General features: G+C 38.3%; 1 protein-coding gene across 1 annotated transcript in view; it reads right to left on the reverse strand.

The window, feature by feature from the left end:
• LOC109416303 (6-phosphogluconate dehydrogenase, decarboxylating) overlaps positions 1-23,794 on the reverse strand; it is a 45,294-nt gene that overhangs the window by 16,270 nt on the left and 5,230 nt on the right. The gene's annotated exons all lie outside the window — the stretch shown is intronic.

Genomic DNA, 23,794 nt, shown 5'->3' on the forward strand with positions numbered 1-23,794 from the left:
TTTACATATTTTTTTTCTTCAGTGGGGCTACGTAGCCTGGAGGGCTTTTCTTTTAGATAGATGATGGCCATGGGTTCAACTCGCAGCCACGCCACAAATAACTTTTGGAAAATTTGTTCGATAGCACAGCGTAACAAAAATTAACTATTGTTCTGTCTCAAGAGCAATCTTATGTGTCTCTGGCGGATTTTGGGCCGCTGAATCCGTATCCGAACTCAGATTTGCTCCAACACGTCACAATTTTGAACTATACCTCAATTTATAGGACAAAGCGATTTTGGGCTTTTTTGATTGCAAGCCATAGAACATGGAAATATTTTTTAATCAATCGAAGGGTAAATTGGTCAATTAAAATCTAATTTAACGACTCATGAAAAATATTTCGTTTTGCCAAATCAAATTTGATAGTTTTAAGCAATTTATGTTAGGTACGATATTTCCAATACAAGTCACCCTCCAAAAGTTGCATGCAAGTATACTTACTAAAGGCAACTTCACTGGTGATCCATTTTTTGTTTTAAATTTATACCAATTTTGGACCGTTCCAAATTAAATAGTCCAAAGGAGTTTCCACTGGGGAGTTCTTTCCAGGAATCCATAAAAAATCCTTCTGAGAACTCATTAGGAGTTTCTTCCGGAAATTGGAATTTTGGATTTGGGAGTTTCTTCCGGAATTAAACAGGAAATCCTTCCTTTATTAAGAATTCCTTCCGGAAAATGAACAGAAACTCTACCGGGAATTATCTGGAACTCCGTCTGCGAATCCAGCAGTAATTCCTTCTGAGAATCCACCAGGAATTCCTTCCGAGAATCCACTACGGCTTTCTCCCGGGAATCTAACCTTGAATTATTTCGAGAATACCTCCCGGGAATCTACCAGAAGTTCCTTGTGGGAACCCACAAGGCTTCTTCCGAGAATCCATCAGGATTTTTTTTTTCAAAGAATCCGCAAGGAGCTCGTTCCGAGAATCCACCATTAGTTCCTTCCGGGAATCTACCATCCTCCTGGGAATCTACCAGAAGTTCCTCCGGGAATCCTGGAAGAATTCCCGGAAAAACTCTAGGAGGAGTTCCCAGAAGAATTTCCGGAGGAACTTTAGAACAAATTTCCTGAGAAACTCCTGGCGGAATTTACGGAGGAACACCTGGAGAAATTCTCGGAGAAATTCCAGAAATTATTCCCGGATGTACTTCAGAAGGAATTCCCTAAGGAACTCCTGGAGAAATTCTCGAAGGAATTTCTGGAACTCCTGGAGCAATTCCTTGAGAAACTCCTGGTGGAATTTCCGGAGGAATTCCTGGGGGAATTCCTGGAGAAACTTCAGGAAGAAATGCCGGACGTACCCCTGGAAGAATTCAAGGAGTTTATCCTGCAATTACTTCAGGGAAATCTGTGGAAAAATTCTCCAAGAAGTTCCTCTGACAATTCTTCTAGTAATTCCTCCGGACATTCTTCCAGGAGTTCCTTCGGAAGTCAATTTAAGAGTTTCTCCTTGAATTTGTCCAGAAATTACTCTGGGAATTCTTCCAGTAGTTTCTCCAAGATTTCTTCCAAAGAGTTCATCTGCGAATACTTCCAGGAATTCCTCTGGAGGATTCTCGTAGGAATTCCTTCAAGGATTCCCTGCAAGGATTCTCGAAGGAATTTCTGCAAGGATTCCCAAAGGAATTCCTGCAAGGATTATTATTATTATTTCTTTATTAGTGAGGCTTTTAGCCACAGGCTGGTTCACCTCCTTCCTGCAAGGATTCTCGAATAAATCCCTGCAAGGATTCCCGAACAAATTTCTGCAACGATTCTCGAATAAATTTCAGCAAGGATTCTCGAAGCAATTCCTGCAAGGATTCCAGATGAAATTCCTGCAACGATTCCTGTAGAAATTTCTGCAAGGATTCTCGAAGGAATTCCTGCAAGGATTTGCGAAGAAATTCCTACAAGGATTCTCGAATAAATTTCTGCAAGGATTATCTAAGGAATTCCTGTAAGGATTCCCGCAGAAATTCCTGCAAGGATTCCCGAAGAAATTTCTGCTAGGATTCCAGAAGAAATTCCAGCAAGGATTCCCGAAGATATTTCTGCAAGGATTCTCTAAGGAATTCCTGTAAGTATTCCCGTATTAATTCCTGTAAGGATTCCCGTAGAAATTCCTACAAGGATTCCCGAAGAAATTCCTGCAAGGATTCCCGAAAAAAAACCTGCAAGGATTCCCGAAGAAATTTCTGCAAGGATTCCCGAATAAATTTCTGCAAGGATTCCCGAAGAAATTCCTGCAAGGATTCCCGAAGAAATTCCTGCAAGGATTCCCGAAGAAATTCCTGCAAGGATTCCCGAATAAATTTCTGCAAGGATTCCCGAAGAAATTCCTGCAAGGATTCCCGAAGATATTTCTACAAGGATTCCCGAATAAATTTTTGCAAGGTTTTCCGAAGGAATTCCTGCAAGGATTCCAGAAGAAATCCCTGCAACGTCCGTTCGTGGCATACCTGGTACCGGCACTCCATCCGGTGGCTTTTCAATCTGAAATCCCCACATGTATGAGTCGTTAATTTAGATGTTAAGGACTGTTCATTTTATAAAGAGGACAACTTTGCAAGGCTATGAAAAGAAAACGCGTAGTTCAAATTTGAGCAGCCTTGGTTAGTTGTTCAGTACATTATATTAGCAGATAATAACCATAAATAAATTAGGTTAAAATTATCGAACTTCATAGAAATGTGGCAGTGTTTCGAGAGATCAATTTTTCTTTTTTTACTTTAAAGCATATTTTTCTTCGGTATCATTTAGAATGCGATTCTCTTCTATACTGGACAAATTTTGAACTGATTCCGTAGTGTTATTGCATCACTGGACCTTAATAAGTATTTTTTATCAATTTCATTGATAACAAGCCAACTTACTATATCAAGTATAATGCTTGGTGCATTATTACTGACCAACTATTAAACTCTACCTTTAGAAGAATAGTATTAGATCCCAACACATTGAAAAGTTCATGAAAATTTTAAAGTTATGTATGTGGAAAGTTGTGTAGAATTTTGAGAAATGGGGTTTTATCGAATTTTAACGAAAACCGCTTCAGTTCTATAATTAAGGACAATTTGTATAATGTTATATTTTTACTACACTGTAGAATAGCTAAGGAAAATTATGCAAAAAACCGATAATGATTTTATTGAAAAATAAAAAAGATATCACACAAATAAGGTGTCCTCTTTATAAAATGAACAGTCCTTATTGACCAATTTACCCTTTGATTGCTTGAAAAATATTTTCATGCTCAATAACTTGCAAACAAAAATGCCCACAATAGCATATTTTGCCATATAAATTGAGGTATAGCTCAAAATTGTGACGTGCTGGAGCAATTCTGAGCCCGAATTTGGATTCAGCGGACCACAATCTGTCAGAGACAAAAAATGTTGCGCTGTGTAGTCGATGCAAGTTGCCCCTTTTCTGAGTAACTGCATATCACCGGTAGCTGGAGGCGAATTTATGCGCTCTACAAACACTGGATTTGATTATTTTCAAAATAATAATCAATAAATCGATGAAAGCTGTCAATGTGCTAAATGAAAGATTTCAATCTATGTTTTACAAGAAAAATGCACGGTTGAAAATACCACAGACAAACAGACGTATCACTTGGAATAAAATGCGATAAAAATCATCGTCACGCAAACATAATCGCCCAATGCTAATTTTGCTATGGTACGCAAATCCACTGAGTAGATGGCGGTAGTGAGCAAACGTCAAACAGGAGCAAAAACGATGCCAGCCCAATGAGCGAGCGATTTGCAAACTACGGTATATTTGAATAATCCGTTAAAAAGGAAAACGATGGGAAGTGAGTAGAGTGAGACGTCTGTTTGTCTGTGAAAATACTTAGACATCCATGTGCACAACAGAACATGTGCTCGATTAAACAAATTGATATTTCAATTATGAAAAGAAATCCACGTACTCCGCTGAGGATCTGGGATTGAATCTCACTTCCGACAAACTCACAAAAAAGTGAAGGCTCTACAGATGAGGAAAAAAACTCACAAAAATGTGAGTTCTACCTTCGGAAGGGAAGTAAAGCGTGGGTCTCGGGATGAATTGTCCCCTAGTTAAAAATTTCGTTAACCCCTATGTGGCCGACAGGCTAATCGGGTACCCAGCGCACGGTGTAAAAAAAAGCAAAAAGTTTGTCGGACACAGCGGTTAAAAAGAATAAAAATATGTTTGCATATCACTGGCTCTGTTATGCTCAAGTGGCGCCCTGGAAGGCTTGTAATAATAATATAAGTAAATAAGTAATAAGTAAAAAAAGTATCACTGAACAAAATAGAAGTACAGCGCATGTTTTGGCCAGATTTTATATTTTGGACAGGCCTAAATAGATATTTAAGAACTGATTTCTTTTTTTTTCGACCATTTTTTTTTCTGTAATCATATTAGACTATCCCCACCAGTGCGAATTGTAAACATCGTTTAAATTATCGTTTTTGGTGTTGGAAGTGTAGCAAGAAAATAAGCAGTAGCGCCAAAACAGAGTAGGCGTTGAGTTTTAAGTCATCTGTCAAGCTTGTTGTCGTTATAGTTAAATAAAATTAAACAACGTTTTTGCTCCCCCAAATTCAACAAAACCTGTTTTACTCCTAGTTTACAACATTTGGCAGTACGGAATATCTTGATCGTTGAAAATGAATTCCTGAAGACTTGTTCTTCTTCTTGATATAACGAGTCAACTGATACAAAGCCTGCGTCTCAGCTAACTGTTTTGTGAGCCTTCCCACAGTTATTCACTGAGAGCGTCCCCTGGAAATGACCATTCTGCATGTGTATATGGCATGGCAGGCACGAAGATACTCCACACAGTTCAAAATTGTTACATCGAGTTTGCTGTTACAAAACTAACTCTATCGCTTCAAACATAATTCTCCATACTGTTGTCTGCAGAATGGAGCTTGCTTACAACTTTGCGTGCAAGAAATTCTTTTGTGTAAAATTGAATGAAATGAAATGGAAATTTTAACGTTCTTATATTTACATTGAGTTAAATTTTCGGAATTTCTTCTTGTGTATACTTAAGGAAGTTTCTCAAGTGTTCTGTTCGAATTGTTTGATTCAAGTAACAACGAAATGCAATTCGCGAACTGGTCCTAGCACATATTCCGGAAAATTTTGAACCAATTTTATTTATGGAAGAAGGAGCTGTGCAGCTGTACGATAATATTGCGCAGACAATTATGTTAATTCAGATATGATATTCTAGAAGAACTGAGAGTACTCCAGCATGGAGGAACTCCAGAAGGGAATCTAGAATCCTTAAAGGAGCTCCTGGAGGAATCCTTGGAAAAACTACTAGAGGAATAATTGAAGAAATATCAGTAGAAACAACATGGGGAACTGGTGGAATCACAAAAGGTACTTTAGGTACTTCAGGTGGATTTGCTGAAGGGATTTCATGAGAAACCGTTGAGCTGTGCATTGATATTTTGCAGACAATTCAGTTCGAAACATGTTTCCGTATGTGTCGGAGTTTGTTTCTGCACACTGCAATGGAGATAGATCATTCAAAGACCCAATCACATGGGCAAGCTGAGCTTTACTAGAGAGATCCCCAAGTTAATCTCGTAGTAAATACCGAAGAAACTGAAGGAATCCCTGAAAGCTGCTCCTGAAGGAACTCCTGGAGGAGGAATCCCTGAAAGAATTTGGGAAAAGCTTTTAGAGGAACCACTGAAGGAACTTCAGGGGAAACCACAAGAGGAAATCCTGAAGGGATCACAGAAGGAACTCCTGAAGGAATTCCTGATAGAGTTTGCTGATGCATATCTAGTGTAAATTCCGGAAGGAAACATTGAAAGAGCTCCTATAAGAATCCCAGAAGGCATTTCTGGAGAAATCCATGAAGGAGTCTCTAAAGGAGTTCCAGAAAAAATCTTTATCAACAATTCCAGGAGAAATGCCGGAGAAAACTACTGAAGGTATTCATGGAGGAATCTCTGAAAAACATCTAGGCGAATCCTTGAATGAACTCCAAGAGAAACCTCTCAAAGACTTTCTGGAGGAATTCCTGAAGAAATACTTTAACGATTTCAAGTATAAATTTATGGAGAAATCCATGAAAATTTTACAGGGTGAATCAATGAGAAACATTACAGGAGAAACCGCTCAGAGAGCTTCAGAAGAAGTCTCTCAATTCCAGTACGATTCCCTGATGGTATTCATAGAGAAATTCCACAAAAAAAATCTGGAGAAATCATGAAGGAGTTCTTGTAGTTCCTGAAGGAATTTCTGGAGTAAACCCTGAAAGAGTTCATGGAAAAAATCTGAAGCATTTCCTGGAAAAATCCATGTATTAGTTTCTTGAGAAATCCCGGAAGGATTTTTGTAGAAATCCCAAAAGGAACTTCTGGAATAATTGTTGAATGAATTTCAAGAGAAACCCTTGAAATATGAACTCCAGGAACTATCATTGAGATAAATCTATAAAAAAAAATCTCGGAGGGATTCCTGAAGAATTTTTGAAAAAATCTTTGGAGAAGTTCCTTAAGGCTCAAATGAGAATGGCAAATGTTCCAGAACTAAAAAAAAGCACTTTTTCGCAAAATGATCCACAAATCGAAGAAAATAAGAATGTCCGATTGTTTATTTAGTCAATTATGACAATCGGATACACTGGTTCGCTTTTTCGTGATTAGGGAGAAAAGTGCTCTTTCAGTATTGCATAATATGCGGTTCTCATTTGATCCTTAAGGAATCCCTGACTTTATGGGCTTTGACTTTGACCCTAAATAACTTTCTGAAGGAACTACAGAGTGAACTCCACGAGAAATCTTTAACGGAGCTTTAAAAGCAATCGATAAAGAAAATTCTGGGAGGAATCCAAGAAGAAAATCATGGAGAAGGAACTACTAGAGAAATCCTTGAAGTAACTTCAGCAAATCTCTTGACGGAACTTCTGGAGAAATTCCTGAAGAAATGCTTGGAAGATTTGCAGTTATGTTTGTTCCGATAATCGAGTTTGTGGACACTTTCAACTATGCCCGGCCTGGCTGGAACTTTATCTTCCATATGGGTTAAATTTTTCACTTTGACGCAATCTTTGCAGCTTGTTAGTCTCGGGCAACCGTTTGGGACAAACGAAAGCACAAACGCAGGATGTGTCAACTGTTTCAAAGACTAGACGACTTTGTGGAAATGGTCCAGATGTTGGTTAATTTTCGACCGTCGTGATTATTAATTAGCACAAAATTGGTCATAGCTCAGGAACGGAGAATAACCACATCTTGAAAATTTTACAGAATATAGCTTATGTAATTCACTTCCAAAAATATTTTTTTAGAATTTTTTCGGACTTCGAAAATAGTTTTTTTTCGACTTTTCCAACCGATTTTCATCAACCGTGGAAAATTTTGAGGAAAACAATTTTCATTTTGTATTTTGTTTTTTTTTTTTTTTTTGATTGCTGAGAAAAAATGCGTACGATTTCACAAAAAAAAAAACATTGTGTCTACGATGCTTCGTTCTTTAGTTATGATTTTTCAAAATAACGGCTCATATAGCACATCTGGAAAGTTTACACAAAATTAGTCATAACTCAGCAACGGAGAAAAACCACATTTTGAAAATTTCACAAAATATAGCTTATGTAATTCCCTTCCAAAAATATTTTTTCTTGAAATTTTCCCGGAGTGCTAAAATAGATTTTCCGACTTTTCCAACCCATTTTCCTTAACAGTGGAAAATTTTGTGGAAAACAATTCTCTTTTTTTTTAATTGCTGAGAAAATTTGATTATGATTTCAAAAAAAAAAAACATTGTGCTTCGTTCTTAAGTTATGATTATTAAAGTAGGTGGTGTCTGTGGAAAATGTTGGTTTTCCACTGGAGTTTTCCGGAAAATTATGCGACCCTGATTTTTTTTTCAATTTTGTTTTTGCTCATATATATATATGAACCCTACCTGTGAATTCATTGAATTCTGAGAACCTTGGTACCAATTTGTACGATAATAAAAAAATCCCCAAATCCATAAGGATTTTTTTCTAAGAAATCCATAATAAGTCTCTTCGCTATAAACTTTTATTATGCAATAAGTGGTTCAATATAAAGTTCAAGCTAGTACATTCTCGGAAACCGAAATTGAATTATCAAATAACTTCGAACCTTTTATGATTTTTGACAACAAATTCGGATTGGAGGATCCCGCTTTTAGCCAGTAAGGCAATTCTACAATAAACGAGTGCTGTTCTTATTTAAGTGAACCTCAAATGAACAAAATCTAACATCAGAGTAATAAAATTGTTTACACATACATATTTTAATATGTTTTAGGCAATTCAGTATCATAATATTTATTTTATACCACTCATTTCAGTATCATAATGACCTACTTTTCCGAACCGGTTTATTATGCAACTAAAACGAGTTGCATTACGAATAAAAAGCATTGCATAACATGTTGTATGGAACTCTTTGCAAAATTTGATTTTTCAACTTTTTGCAACTCGTTACATAAATAACTATTAATTATAGTTGAGTGAGTCCAACAGTCAAAAATCAATGTTACCCCGTTTTACGATACTGATTTTTTGAACACCGTGCAATAGCATAAACATCACATTCTCTTCCATACATGGTCAATACAGTATAAAGCAGCATTATTACATACTTGCAATACAAATTTAAAGAATATTTTATGAGTATTTATTCTGCCCCGTCCTACCCTACAATCCGGCTTCGTTCCGGTGCCGGTGGTCTTCTTTTTTTCGAAAATGAAACAGTGTAGCGCAGCAAAGGGAAAAACCTCGATTATGTGTAGGTACAACACAGTCAGTTCGTTTGTATGCTCTACTGGCTGGCTGGTTGGTTTGGTTCCCCCCTCAGCAGAGCAGAAAATGATTGGATGTAACGACATCGAGGCGGTAGTGCTGTACCTTCTAGCTATAGCATCAACAATGAGCAATAAGAGCGGTGCGCTGGAATGCCATTTTCGACCACGCACGTATGCTAATGGTCCAAGGGACGGCGACGACGACGCCATTTTGCCTGCTGGTGTCTCCGCGTGCGATACTAATAGGTGCTTGCGGCCGTTGGTGGATATTACTCCATTGATGATTAGATTATTATGTGGCACTTTCAATATATGGGACAGAATTATATTCTTATCAGCAATGAAGGGAGAAATCCTCATTTCTTCACCAAAAGTAAAATAAATTTTGAAAAGGTATGCATGGAGCTAGCTCATAGGATATATTTTTTATATCGTACTAACAGGTACGAAGGTTTTCAGAATTTAATGTTTTTTTTTCATAAGGCGTGGTAGGTATATATGAATAAAAACTAAATTTAACAAAAATCAGGGTCAAAATCAGGGAAATATTCCTGAAACCTTATTGAAAGCAAGTTTATTTTTCCATAATATCTTTGGGAGAACTCCCGCTGATCTCTTTAGAAGAATTCCTGTAGGACTTTATTACGAAATCTCAGGTTGAATCCTTTGAATAACTCCTAAACGAATCGCTTTGGGAATTCCTGGTGAAATCTCTGGAAGAAATTCTAGAGAAATCTTTTGTGTTTAATGAGCACTTTAACAGTTATTAGCTGGGAACTGCCTCTACCAATGATAATTTTGCATGTGTATATCGATACTCTATGCCCAAGAAATTTCCATTACAAAAAGTTCCTTGACCGACCAGAAATCGAACCTTTCGCCCTAAGCATGATTTCGCTGAATACCCGCACGTTTACCACTTCCGCCATATGGGCCTCCTATGTATACTATAGGGAGAGCACGAGGCGGCGCAGCACCGGCCGAGGAAGCGCAGATGATCGGCGCGGACCTCACGCCAGCGCTGAACCGCAGAAGGAGCGGACTACCAAAGATGTTGGTGGTTGCCGAACAGCTGAACGAGCTGATCGGCTACACAAGGACTACCATCAACAAGGACCTGAAACAGGGCCTGCTGAAGCTCTTCAAACCGCTGGCTTTGGCCAAGAAGGGGGATGACCTCCTGGTCGTAGAGCGGAGTACGGCTGATGCGAGCAGGGAGGAGCGGTCCACCCTAACGGACAGCTTACGCTTTGCTGTCAACGCGACGATGCAGCACGAAACCATGCAGCTCGCCAGAGCCGTAGCGGAGAGGTCAAACCGCTGCATGGTCGAAACCTGCCGAGGAGACGCGGCCCAAGAAGCGTCCGGCAGAGTCGGGCGGAAATCCGGAGACGAAGAAAGGACGGCCAGGGCGAGCAACAGGCTCCTAAGGCGGTTGCGAAACGCGCAAGGGGCAGTAACACCTAGCCCCAGGAGGCCAACCCTAAGAGAAACGGGGGCCAACCGGACCAAGGGAAAGAGAACCCTTGAATTACGGCTGGAAAGAAGAAGAAGCGCTGTCTTCAAAACTGAGGCGGATATATACGCCGAAGTGCTTAGGGCCATGCAAGGCAAAAATCGTCTCCAGGTTTGGAGAGATAATGCGGTCAAGAAAGGCATCTCCTGCAAGGAACTAGCTCAAGAGGTAATGGGCGAAAAAGTGCAGGTAACAGCCCTAACCTGCACTAACCTACACTAAAGAGGCAACTCTTTAGTGTAAAAACCTAAAAACTTATGCAGCAGTGCGAGGTTGATGCACCAAGTGCATCGATCCGGCAGATCGCCATGATCGGGCTCCCCGTTGGAGAAGTGAACAAGGCGACTGTACTCGGCAGGATCAAAGTAGGCTCAAAAACTCAAGCCGTGGGAGTGTAAGGCCCCGACAGGGGCAAACTCTGCAGAAAATGCGGAGTAGAAGGCCACATCGCCAGGGAGTGAAACTCAGCTTTAAAATGTCTGATTTTCAAGGTGAACAAGGGTCACACGACGGGTGGGCCAAAATGACCAAGCACGCGAGAAGTCGATAATGCAGGTTACACAACTAAACCTGAACCACTGTAAAGCCGCACAACAGTTGCTGTGGCAGTCAGTCTCAACGATGGATACACACACAGTGACCTTCGGGCGATGCGATACAAGGTGGAACACGGAAGAAGACGGCCATAGCTGAAGGTTATCGACCGTTATCGGGGATAGCTGAGCTCGCGCTTCGAAAAGCCGGCATTTGTGGAACGATAGCTTATGGAGGGTAATACAGACGATCTTTCCAGCGATGATCTAGTCGGAACCCTAAGACGTGCATGTGACGCCGTAATGTCATGGCGATCCCAACCCAGAAATGTCAGAACGCTCCCCCGAGACGCTGCAGAAGATCGTGGAAACGCTGTTCCCGCGCCACTATATAAGACCATGGCACCCCATCCCCTATGGCCAAACCGGCCAAAGCGAGGTCACCCCGGTAACGAACGATGAACTTATCGAAATAGCGAAGTGGCTCAAGTTGAACAAGGCTCCGGGTCCGGACGGTATCCCGACAATAGCCATCAAGACGGCTGTGATGGTCTATACCGAAAATCCCGATGACTCTGGCCTCTCGGATAACCAGTTCGGCTTCCGGAAGGGTCGATCAACGGTGGACGCTATTAGGGCTGTAATCAAAATGGTCGAGATAGTGATCTAAAAGAAGCAAAGAGGAATCCGCTATTGCGCTGTCGTCACGCTGGACGTAAAGAATGTGTTCAACAGCTTCAGCTGGGGCGCCATCGAGTGCGCCATACCTAGGAGTCCCGGTTAGCGTAGTGTTGCGTATCATCTACGGTGGAGTGCAGATCGAAGACGGGACTAAATCGGGAGGCTACGGTGGGCGGGTTACGTCATCAGCATGTCGGGAAGCAACCCGATTAAAATGGTTCTCGATAGTCATTCGACCGCTACAAGAAGACGTAGTGCGCATCAGGCTAGGTGGGTCGATCAAGTGGAGGACAATTTGCGGACCTTTCGCAGAGTGCGGAACTAGAGATGCACAGCCATGGGTTGAGAAGAATGGACGACTCCTACATACAGATGAGGACACTCAGGTCTTCTGACCACTCTGACCGGTAAAGTAAGCATTTTTTTTTTGAATAATTTCTAAACGAATCACTTCGGGATTTCTCGCGAAATCTCTTGTTTTATGAGCCACAGTTCATAGTCATTAGCCGAGAGCAAGGCTGATAGATTCCTCTGTCTATGACCATTTTGCATGAGCATATCGTGTGGCAGGCACGAAGATACTCTATGCCCAATATATTCAATTAAATTTCCATTACGAAAAGTTTCTGAACCGACCAGGAATCGAACCCGTCGTCCTCAGCATGATTTTGCTGAATACTCACGTTTACCGCTTCGGCCATATGAGCTATACGTATATTATATGTTTATGGAACTCAATTGTCATGCATTGTTAGTGTTTCAGTGACTAAACAATATATATTTTTATTTTTATTTTTATTAACGAGATCTTTAGCTCAGGGTTAGTTTATTTCGGGATCCACGCTTTGCTTCCTTCAAATTTTGTGAGTTTGTTGGGAGTAAGATTCGTTCCCAGGTCTTCGTCGTGATAGTCACGTGCTTTAACTATCACACCAGGTCCGCTCTACAGCTAAAAAATAACAAACTACGGAATACATGCCATTCGGCATCAAAAACTGTTTCAATTAGTAAATGTTTGTTTAAACTTTTTTTTTCGAAAATCGTTTGATTTTCAAGGAGTGCCAAATTTATCCGAAGTTTGTTCAAACATTTATTTAGAAGGGTGATGCCAATACCATATACTATTACGATGCCTAGTTTTGTACCCACAATGTTACTAATTTATCTACACCGTGTCCAATAAGTTCTCATACAAAATACAAATTTTGAATAAATAATTTTATATAACATCTGAAATTAATATTTTCACAATGAATGCATGTAAATATTGAAGGGCCACATAATACCCATTAAATAAAGCATACGGTTTAGAATTACGTTATTTCCTATTTGTTTTTACAAGCCTAGTAGTACACTTCCGTTTTCTGAAATCCATCTGTTCCGGCACGCAAGAAAAATGTCCGAAAACTTTTTCATTCTACGGTAGCAAAATTGAGTCCATAAGGGTAAATTTGAGTTTTTACCAAAGAGATATTCTAAGGCTAAAGCAATTGAATTTAGTGGTGATAGAGTAAAAAACCCGATTTAATCCACCTATGGTGAACAGAACCCTTCTTACACTTATTAAAATTATTGTTGTATTATTTGTATTTAACATATTTATTTTGTGTAATTTACCAAAAGTTCTAGAAAATATTGTGGATTTGGCATCTAGTGGATTGGTTTCCAAAATAGCATCATGGACCATGGACTAAACTACCAGAAATGCCAGACACCTCCTAGAATCTTGTATGGAATGTTTAAAAAATAGCCTACATATTCTGGAATATTGTATCTTTTGTTAACTGCCAAAAGATCTTGAATCGATTAACAAATGGGTAAGAAAATAAGCGAGATACACTTTGTCTAATATCTCTTAATCAGCCGATTAAATTAGTTCCGAAGTACTTGGTATTCATGGTTATGGTGTAGAAAGGGCAAAAAATATATATCTACTAAGTTAATCAGTTTTGGCATTAGCTAGTTGTTTTGGCTGTCCGGTTCTTGCATTTTTCCCACAATATATAAATTCAAAGCTTTCATTTAACATATTGTTAGTTTTCATAGGATTCCTGTGTATTTGTATTTTGTTATTTATAATTTTGTTGAAAACAATAACCTGCTAGTATACACTTTGTATGAGGTCAGCATTATTTATTGAAAAATAATTTCCCATAGACTGGTCAAAAACTTATGCAAGATAACAAATGAATATAATAATAAAAAAAAAGAATTTATTGAAATACTCTTCGTAAGATATTTCAGTAATCAAATGTCGAATCGAAATACAATTTCAGGGCCTTTCACAAGGATATTGTAGCTTTAATTTGGTGCTTAGAGAACCCAAATCGGTTGACAGATGGCTGAGATATTTATTATGGTACCCTTGATCAAAAATCTCTCGAAAAGTTAACCTGTATTACTCCCAAGTACTCTTTGAAAGATATCTCGGTAACCAAATGTCCAATCCTAATGAAATTGTATAGGGTTCTATTAGAATATTGTAGCTTTCATTTGGTGCCAGGAGAACCGAGATCGGTTGACAGACTGCTGAGATATTTATTATGATACACTTGATCAAAAATCTCAAAAGGTTTAGTTGTATAAATCCTAAGTACTCGTCGATAGATATCTCTGTAAGCAATTGTCCAAACGAAATAAAATTTCCGGGCGATCTACTAGGATGCTGTAGCTTTCATTTGGTGCCAAGAGAACCCAAATCGGTTGACAAACGGCTGAAATATTTATGATGATACACTTGGTCAAAAATCTTAAAAAGTTTAGATGTATGACTTAGTCATAAGTACTCTTCGAGAGATATCTCGGTAACCAAACGTCCAATCGAAAAAAAATTCAATAGCGTTCTACTAGGATGTAGTAGCTTTCATTTGCTTCCAAGAGAACTCAAATCGGTTGACAAACGGCTGAAAAACGTGCGTGACTTTTTTTTGTAACGCACATACATACACACACACACATACACACATACACACATACACACACACACACACACACACACACACACATACAGACATTTGCTCAGTTCGTCGAGCTGAGTTCATTGGTATATAAGACTCGGCCCTCCGGGCCTCGGATGGAAACTCGGTTTTTCGAGCGATATTTATACCCTTCTTATGGGTGTAAGAAGGGTAAAAAAATCGCAAATAAGCTCAACTTGGGCTGATTTCCGTGAAAATAACCGTTATTTTAAAGATAAACATCATAAAACGTAAGTTTTGGACAAAATTTACCACAATAGGGATGCAAGTATGTTTTAGAAGTGAGAATGGTGTAATTCGAAAAAATAAAATGCATTCATGCTGCTTTAACTCAACAAATCTCAATAAAACAGGTAAATTGACATTTTTGTTTAATTTACGTTTTATTTTGAGCAACATAAAACAGCTTCGTACTTCACCAACACAGAATCTAATATTTTTTTTCTCTTCTGGTCATAGTTGCTACTACTAATGGCGAAGACAGAAACCTAATTTGTTTCAACTTAAAACCATTACTCGTTGAAATGAGACGATATATCAATGAAATGTCGTGCGTGCCAGCTGAAATGGACTTACGACACATAAGCGAGGATAAAGGACAGTTAATTCCAAAACATATGCTGTATTTGCTCAGTGTTAGTTGGCCTTTCAATAAATAAATTTACTTTGAAAATCCTAATTACAGATGTGAAATAAGTTCAATTTGATTTTGTATGAGAACTTATTGGACACGGTGTATTCAATTAATGCTTCAGTCCTTGATACTTGTAATTTCAAACTATAAAACGCAGAAAATACATAAAAAGTTCCTTACCTTTTCGTAGCACTAGAAATTGTAAATCGCAAGAAGTCTTTCTTGCGGTATGACAATGGCTACGCGTCAGTCAAGTGGTGTGATGAGATCTGAAAGAAAAAAAAATAAAACAGAGAAATATAAGAGAAGACGATAATGATAATGAATAAAACATACATATATGTAGGCATTTTCCAAGAAGCAGCCGCAGAACGAGTTTTGCATGAAAAGAGCGTGGTAATAAAGGAGTACCGAAGCAAGCAAAAAAAAAAATCAACGCATGCGCAATCTTCAGTTGGGCCTTCTGCTGCTCCGTTTGGCCCTGCTGTTTTGGCGATGCAGAGGTGGACTCAATTTGGAAAGTGATAAATAATAGGCGTTTCAACGGACGGAAATGCATAGGATTATTTTTGGAGTGAGTGTATGGTGCTCATTGCTCATTGCTAACAGACAGCCTAAGCGAGCTGATCATATAGTAACAGGACATACATGGGATTGAATTGGAAATTACAAAATGGTAGGGAAACCGATCCTACTGTACTGGGACCGTTCATAAATCAAAGAAACTTTCTACGAAAGGGGATGGAGGCAATCCTTAACCTACGCTTCGCTTCATACAAATGTTCGAAATTATTAGTTGACATAAACGCTGTCCATAAACTACATAGACTGATTTTTGGCCATCTCAGATCCCCCCTCTCCACTCTTAAACTTCATACAAAATTTTCGTAATTTGTATGGAGCGTAGACTTTGGCCAGACCCCCCCCCCCCATCCGACAGTGGTTGAAATCGCGAAATACACGATCGCGGGCTCTTTGAGTGTGAAAATGCGAAAATAATATTGCGCATTTCTCACCCCACTGGACCTCTTTCGCAGTAAGCACAAGTGCGGGATTGTGAATAAAACTGCAATTTTGCATCGAATCGTGTCGGTCTCTTCTGCGCACTTATGCATTACAAGGTGCTGAATAAGTGCGCAGAAGACACCGTAAGGATTTGATGCAAAATCGCAGTTTTATTCACGATCCCGCACTTATACTAACTGCGAAAGGGGTCCAGTGGTGGTGGGAAATGCGCAATATAATGTGATGTTCTGCAAAGTTGTTAATACTTTAAGGAGCAACTTTTGATAAGTTTTGTTTTTTGATAAGTTTACTCAAGAGTTAGATAATCTATTTTTTACATTAGCCACGATAACTGGATTGAGTCTTTGGCAAACTTGTAGATAATAACATGCAGAAAAATGTTGCCCAAGACACTTTTGCTCTATCTTTTGGAATAAGCGGTATGTAATAAATTTAGCATAAACAACCCCTTCAAACCTTGAAACACCACTAAATCCTTTATATATTTCTTGTATGAGGTTTTTATGGCTTCTGATGTTTTGAACACTTGTTCAGTATGTTATTATGTATCTTTTTTCCAAAGACAGTGTTGCCATATTGTTATTATTTCTACGTGATTTTTAAGTTTGCCTATGAATGCCTGTAATGAGATATCTCGCAAAGTTGCAAAAAAGTCAAAACATAATGAATAGTTGAATTAAAATTCCATCTCATACAGGTCAACTAATTAGTTGCTCTTTGTCTCTTCGATACTCAAATTGTGATTGATAATAGCCATTAGACCGATGCAAATTTTGAAATTTTCGCTCCCCTATGCTTAATCGATGCCAATTTTGGTTTTGATTATCCTGCTAAAATTTGAGCTCATTTGAATCAGATTTGACTAAGCACACGCCATTCAAAGTTTGTATGGGAATTACTATGAAAAAGTCAATCTTTCATTTACACGAGTTGAAACTTTTTTCCACGCTTGAAAATGAAACCGATATGGATTTATATAGATTACATTGTCATCTTTCATATTGCCGAAGATGCATAACACGTAAAACTAACAGAAAAATTGTTATTCAATAAAATATGACTTTAAATCTTTTAAAATGATGTTTCTCTTTACTTTTTGGGAACACTGCGAGTGGGAAATTGTGCCTAGCAGGCTAGCGGAAAATTTTTCAATACGAAGTGACAGAACAAGAAAACAACAATCCGCGCCAGCATCCAAGCCTATGAATGATTAATGTACTTTGCAAATTTTCTCTTACTATAGAAAATCTTAACTTTAATACCTCAAGAAAAAACATCAATAGACCAAAACTGGTTCCTCTTACAGACGTTTAGATTAGTGCTTTGATGATTTGCGTGGGTGCTGTCCATAATCTACACACTCACATTTTAATCATCTTAGATCTTCCCCCTATCATCTATTCTCGTAGACTTTCGTTCATACATGTTTTGGAATTTGGATAGACCGCAGACTTTGCCAGATCACATCCCCCCCTCCCAATCAACTACGTAGCTTATGAACAGGCCACATACGTGGACTCCGGCTAGCCCATCATGTTAAGGAAGCGTCCTATGGAAGCCCGTCTTCCACAGGCGGCAAGGATTTTTTTTTTGTGTAATTCTGGCAAAAGGCGGACGGACTGTACTTCATAACATGATGGCTGACCATACACATCTTGATGAAAGATTTAAATGTTTCGAGTTGTCGAACGTTAACAGTAGATAAGTAAAATAGTTAAAGTTTCCATGTTGGCCCGGTCGTATGTATTTCGTTCAGAGCATACGGAAATGGAAGCATCCCTTCAGTTAGTTGGCCTTATTTGTTTCCGCTTTGTTATTCCTGGCCTAATTGACTACCCATTTAGCATTTAGATCCGCTGTCCTTCGTTTTGCTGCATGCCATCACGTTTCCATTCTGACATTTACATTGCAAAATTTTCCTTCGGCCTACTAGGCAGAATTTTCCACTCGCAGTGTTGCCAAAAAGTAAAGAGAAACATCATTTTAAAAGATTTAAAGTCATAATTTATTGAATAACAATTTTTCTGTTGGTTTTACGAGTTAGGCGTCTTCGGCAATATGAAAGATGGCAATGTAATCTATATAAATCAATATCGGTTATATTTTCAAGGTAACGTGAAAAAAAGTTTCAAATCGTGAAAATGAAAGTTTGACTTTTTCAAAGTAATTCCCATACAAACTTTGAATGGCGTGTGCTCAGTCAAATTTAATTCAAATGAGCTCAAATTTTAGTAGGACAATCAGAACCCAAATTGGCATCGATTAAGCATAGGGGAGCGAAAATTTCAGAATTTGCATCGGTCTAATAGCCATTTTATCATTTTTAAGGTGGAAATAAACACTAAACTCGGTAAATCTCTTTTTAAAGGATTTTCGTTGCTTGTGATGTATCCTCGTTGCACCTTTTTATCGACTTGTTTCAAATGCATTCAATGAAAAATAACAACTCCTAAAAATAAATTTTGTATGGGTGATTATCACAAAATATTTCTAAGAAATAGTATTGAAAACATCCTGATTGTGCCCTACACTGGAAAAAATAATTTAAAAATAATACAATGCCGATTAAAAAACACATTTTTGATATCGATGAAATTCCGTCTCAAGATAGGTAAGCTGCTTTTGCTTAAGTATGAAACCAAATTAATCCACCTAGTGGTGATAGTGCTTTTCTCGTTGAATATGTTCTAACGATCTTTCCGTCGACGTAAGCCAAAGTGTTCTGAATCCTGTTATGTACTTTATAACAAAAGCAAGCATTTTATCAAAGCCATCATTGAATTGACTCAAAAATTATAATTATAAATTATAATTATAAATTATAATTATAAATTCTAATTATAAATTATAATTATAAATTATAATTATTGATGGGACATAGTCCGACGTTATGTTTAACGTATAAGCAGAGATGAAATATATCAGACTTCTCAGTTGACTGCTTGAACATCTTCACTCTCAGATATTCACTAACACTGGAGGCCAATCAATATCAAGACGATACTTACAAGCTAAAATATAACTATTTACACAATCACAGATCGCTTTGCAGTTTTTTTCTGCACACTTAAGGCGAAACTTACACATTTTTTGGATTTACACATTTTTTGGTTTTTGATTTTTTATTAAATAACGAAGCAATATTTTCAAAATCGGGTTTCTAACACATGTAGAGTATAGATCAAGGTATCTTCTGATTTTTTTTAATTTTCCATACAAACTTCAACCACATTACATAGCGTGGGGACGCAACCAGTCGCATCACAATTTTACCCAGTAATTTTGGACGCAAAACAGTATTAGAGAACTTTTGTTTGGGGTTGACGCGATTAAATTTAAATTTTACCATACAACGTTGACTCATCTTACTGTATATTTACACCTCAGGAATCTGGAATTGTATAATTTGGTGAGATATCTTCACGGCTAGCTAGATGGTGGTAGTGAGTAAACGTGAAACAGGAGTAAAAACTCGGCGCGCCGTAAGCGTTCAATTTGAGTACTGATGAATACTTGAATCAACCGTTGAAAACAAGAACGATAGGTAGTGAGTATAGTGAGACGTCTGTTTGTATTTGAGTTTAATTTGTCAAGATTTTGTACTCTTACATATATTTATAGCTTGCATTGATTTTATTTTCGTTCGTAGTTCCAGCGAAGCACCAAACGCTGGATCTGCAACCCTACGGATAGCTTTTATGTGGTATGAGCACGTATGAGCCTATTTTCTAGCTAACCGTTCTTAAGGTTATTAAAAATACCGTGGTTTGATGTGTCACATGGTACATTTGGTCACTTTCGGTGGGGTGCCCCGAACTGGTTCCGGAGCACTACCGGGTCTCCCAAATATAGTCTGTATATTTCATTGCTAATGTTCATTAGGTTACCTAAACAACACTATTTGATGTATCGCCTGCATGCGTATGGATCATTTTTACATTTTACCACTTCCAGTGGCACACCCAGCACCAGTTCCGGGATTGTACCGATTGTTCCTGATTTGGTCTTAGACTAGCTCCATGCAAAGTGTTAATAAGTTTTCCTAAAAAGTCGAGAATTGATGTACCGCATGCATGAGTGTGGTTCATTTTTGCATTTCGCCAGTAATCTTAAATATGGCCTGAGACTTTTTTTTCTTGCTGACCGTTCTTCGATGCGTGCATACGTTTGGTTCCATTCTACATTTGACCACTTCCGGTGGGTCACCTGGATCCGGTTTCGCACGCTATTGGTTTTCCAAAGTATGGTCCATGATTTTTTTTTGTTAACCGTTCATCAGGTTACCTAAAGAGTCGTTTAATGTGTCGTGTTCATGGGTTGGTTCTCCTTTGCGTTTCACCATTTTCTATGGAACATCCGTAATCGGTTGCGGAACACTACCGGTAGTCCCAAAAATGATCGGAAACTATCTTTTGCTAAATCAAGATACAAAAAAAACGCGATTTGATGTGTCACATGCATGGGTTTGGATCACTTTTATATTTTCTAATTTTCGGCGGGGCACCCAGAATGGATTCTGGAACAGTACCGGTAGTTTCTGATGTTGTCTGATCCTATTTTCTTGCTAATCGTTCATCAGGTTATCGAAAAAGCCGCGGTTTGATATGTCGCATGCATGGGGTTTGGTTCACTTTTATATTTGGCAACTTCTGGCGGGATACCTAAAACCGGTTCCAGATTACTACCGGTTCAAATATGTTCTGAGAATATTTTCCTGCTTACTGTTCATCAGGATATCAAAAAAGCCACCATTTGACATGTCGCATGCATATTTTTCTGGTAAGTTCCAAATTACAATGCAAATGCTGGTGCCGCTGACGCATGACAGATTTTTGTACGATTGGTTTACTCTGGAAAATACTACGCGTTCTACGAAAATGTAAGCATCTAGTTTGTGAAAATCAGCTTGAAATTATCGAATTATTCCGATGAATAATATCCGGTGTTTATGAATAATTCGAGATATTCAGCAAAAAAACGTAAAACAAAAAGTTATGAAGTTGTACGCCCAGTAGAAGCAAACCATGAACTAGTTTCCCGTCCCATGACAATAATCACGGTTATTGGAACGCAATCGTAAACAAAGCTTCAAATCCCGTGCACAAAATCGCGATAATCAGAACAAAAACCCCGTTTTCGTGATTTTTGTTCAGCTACACAGGCGTTACGAATATATTGCGGAACATAGTTCCCGGTGCCGTGATTTTTATTCATGGTGTATATTCGTAAAGCGAAAACTTGCTTGTTCCAGAAATCGTGACTGGATGTTGACAGTTTCTGGAACGGTTTTATTTGCGTGTACCTTTTATACTTGGCCACCTCCAGCGGGACACCCGGAACCGGTTCCGGAACACTACCGGTTCAGATATGGTCTGCAACCATTTTCCTGCCCACCGTTCATCAGGTTATCAAAAAGCCGCGGTTTGATATGTCGCATGCATGGATTAAGTTCACTTTTATGTTTGGCCACTCCCGGCGGGACACCCGGAACCGGTTCCGGGACTCTACCGGTTCAGATATGGTCTCAGACCATTTTCATGGTAACCATTCATCAAGTTATCGCAAATGCCGTAGTTTGATGCGTCGCATGGCCATGCGCACCTAAATGGCCATAACTCCGGAACGGCTGAACCGATTCGTACCACTTTCAATAGGAAACAATGAGACCAGATTCCGCGTCGAATGAACCGTTGGTCATTAAAATCGGTTTATGTTTACTGCCAAAAAGTGATGTGAGTTTATTTGTACACACACATACACACACATTAACACACACAGACATCACTTCAATTCGTCGAGCTGAGTTGATTGGTATATGTGACTTGACCATTCGGGCCTTCTATCAAAAAGTCATTTTTGGAGTGAACTCATAGCCTTTCCAGTACACTTGGTATACGAGAAAGGCAAAACAGTCAGATTATTTCACGCACCAAAATCCGAATTTTCAATTCAAACGTGAATTCTGTGCTGCTATATGCCAGTGAAACCTAGTATCTATCAGTGGAGAACACTCAATGGCTGCATGTTAGGCAGTCCTCCCTTGGGTAGTCCCTATTTTTGCAAAAGTTAGAAATGTTTAAAGTTCAATATTGAAAACGATCGTTTTACCTAAAAAACAATGAGGCCAAAATTTTGAGTCAGTATCTCAAGGCTAAGTGGTCCCCCACGCGACCTAAAGTTCTCAAATATTATATGTGGTCACAAAAACATGAAATTTTTTCGACCAAAAAAATATCCTATTCTACTAAAATCGATGATCAACATTTTGACCATTTTTTTAAGATCCCAAAAGAAAACCTACTATATTTTGCTCGATAACTCAAAAACGAAAAGAGATATCGTGATTCTCAATTATAGTAGTTTTTTTTCGCCGAAAAAAGTTTTTTGTGACCCTATACAATTTTTGAGAACTTTACACTGAGGCAAATATACTTTGGAATTCAATAAGTCGCAACTAATGAAAGGACGATTTTTCTGTTTCATTACTCGCTTATTAATTTCATAGTTGTTGCGAACGCGTTCCATATCTACAACTTACGATTGACATAAACGACATGGTTGTGAATAAGCCATAATTGAAATCTATGAAAATCTTCACAATGAGGGTATGGATTCCAGCTAGCTGCGTCTTAGACAAACAAGCATTACTCACAGATCAGTTTTCGGAGCTATCGGACACTCAAAGTTAAATTGATTATCTTTCAGGATTGTACGACATTTCCCCTTAAACCAGTTCCCCGAATGAAGTTTCCCCGAAAGTTTTTTCCCCGAAAAACGATTCCCCGAACGAACCGTTTTCCCGAATGGACCGTTTCCGCGATATATTTATAATACTATTTTTAGTTCTAGTTTCTGATCATTTTCTTGATTAATTCCATTATCTGAACTAGTCATTGAAAAGAAATAGCGGAAAGTTAGTCTGAGTACATAGTGTGCCAATGTGTAGTCTTTAGAAGGATACCAAGATCATTGAAACTATTACACCTCGTTGATATTGTGCATTTCCTCGTATCATGAATTTTTCGAGATATAATGTTCTTTATGATGCTTCAATGAGGTTTGCTCTTCTTTTAAATATGGGTCGTTCTTTTCTGTTGTACTGATTGAAAACGATATGGCACTCAACTAAGAACACGCTCTCATAATTTTCCCTTCTTTTATTCATTGGCAGTTCTTTCTATTTATTTTTGAATATTCAATCGATGAAAACGCCCTTTAAACGCATAATCCTTTAAAACGAGTCATCGTGATTATGGTAGTAATCTGCTAAAGTTTATTGTGATTATAAAACACATGATCCAGACAACTAAAATCTTGAAGTATTGTTGCCTGCGAAGGAAGTCTATGAGCACAACTTTATTGTGCATTAACAGGCCTTAAACGAAAAATCGGTGGAACTCAATTTTTTTGACAAATAGATTTGAACTTTTTGTAAATCAATGGATCAATCATGACCGAAGTACTATTTGAAATTGACATTTCTACAGAACATATTAGTAGTTAGACTGCCGACAATATTTTGAAAGAACAGTATATGATGAAAGAAGGGAGAATCTTTGATGAAAATTTCTTTTATAACGCCTATAGATACTAGAACAGTTG

This window comes from Aedes albopictus, chromosome 3 (genome assembly GCF_035046485.1).
Source record: "Aedes albopictus strain Foshan chromosome 3, AalbF5, whole genome shotgun sequence".
NCBI classification, from domain to species: Eukaryota; Metazoa; Arthropoda; class Insecta; order Diptera; family Culicidae; genus Aedes; species Aedes albopictus.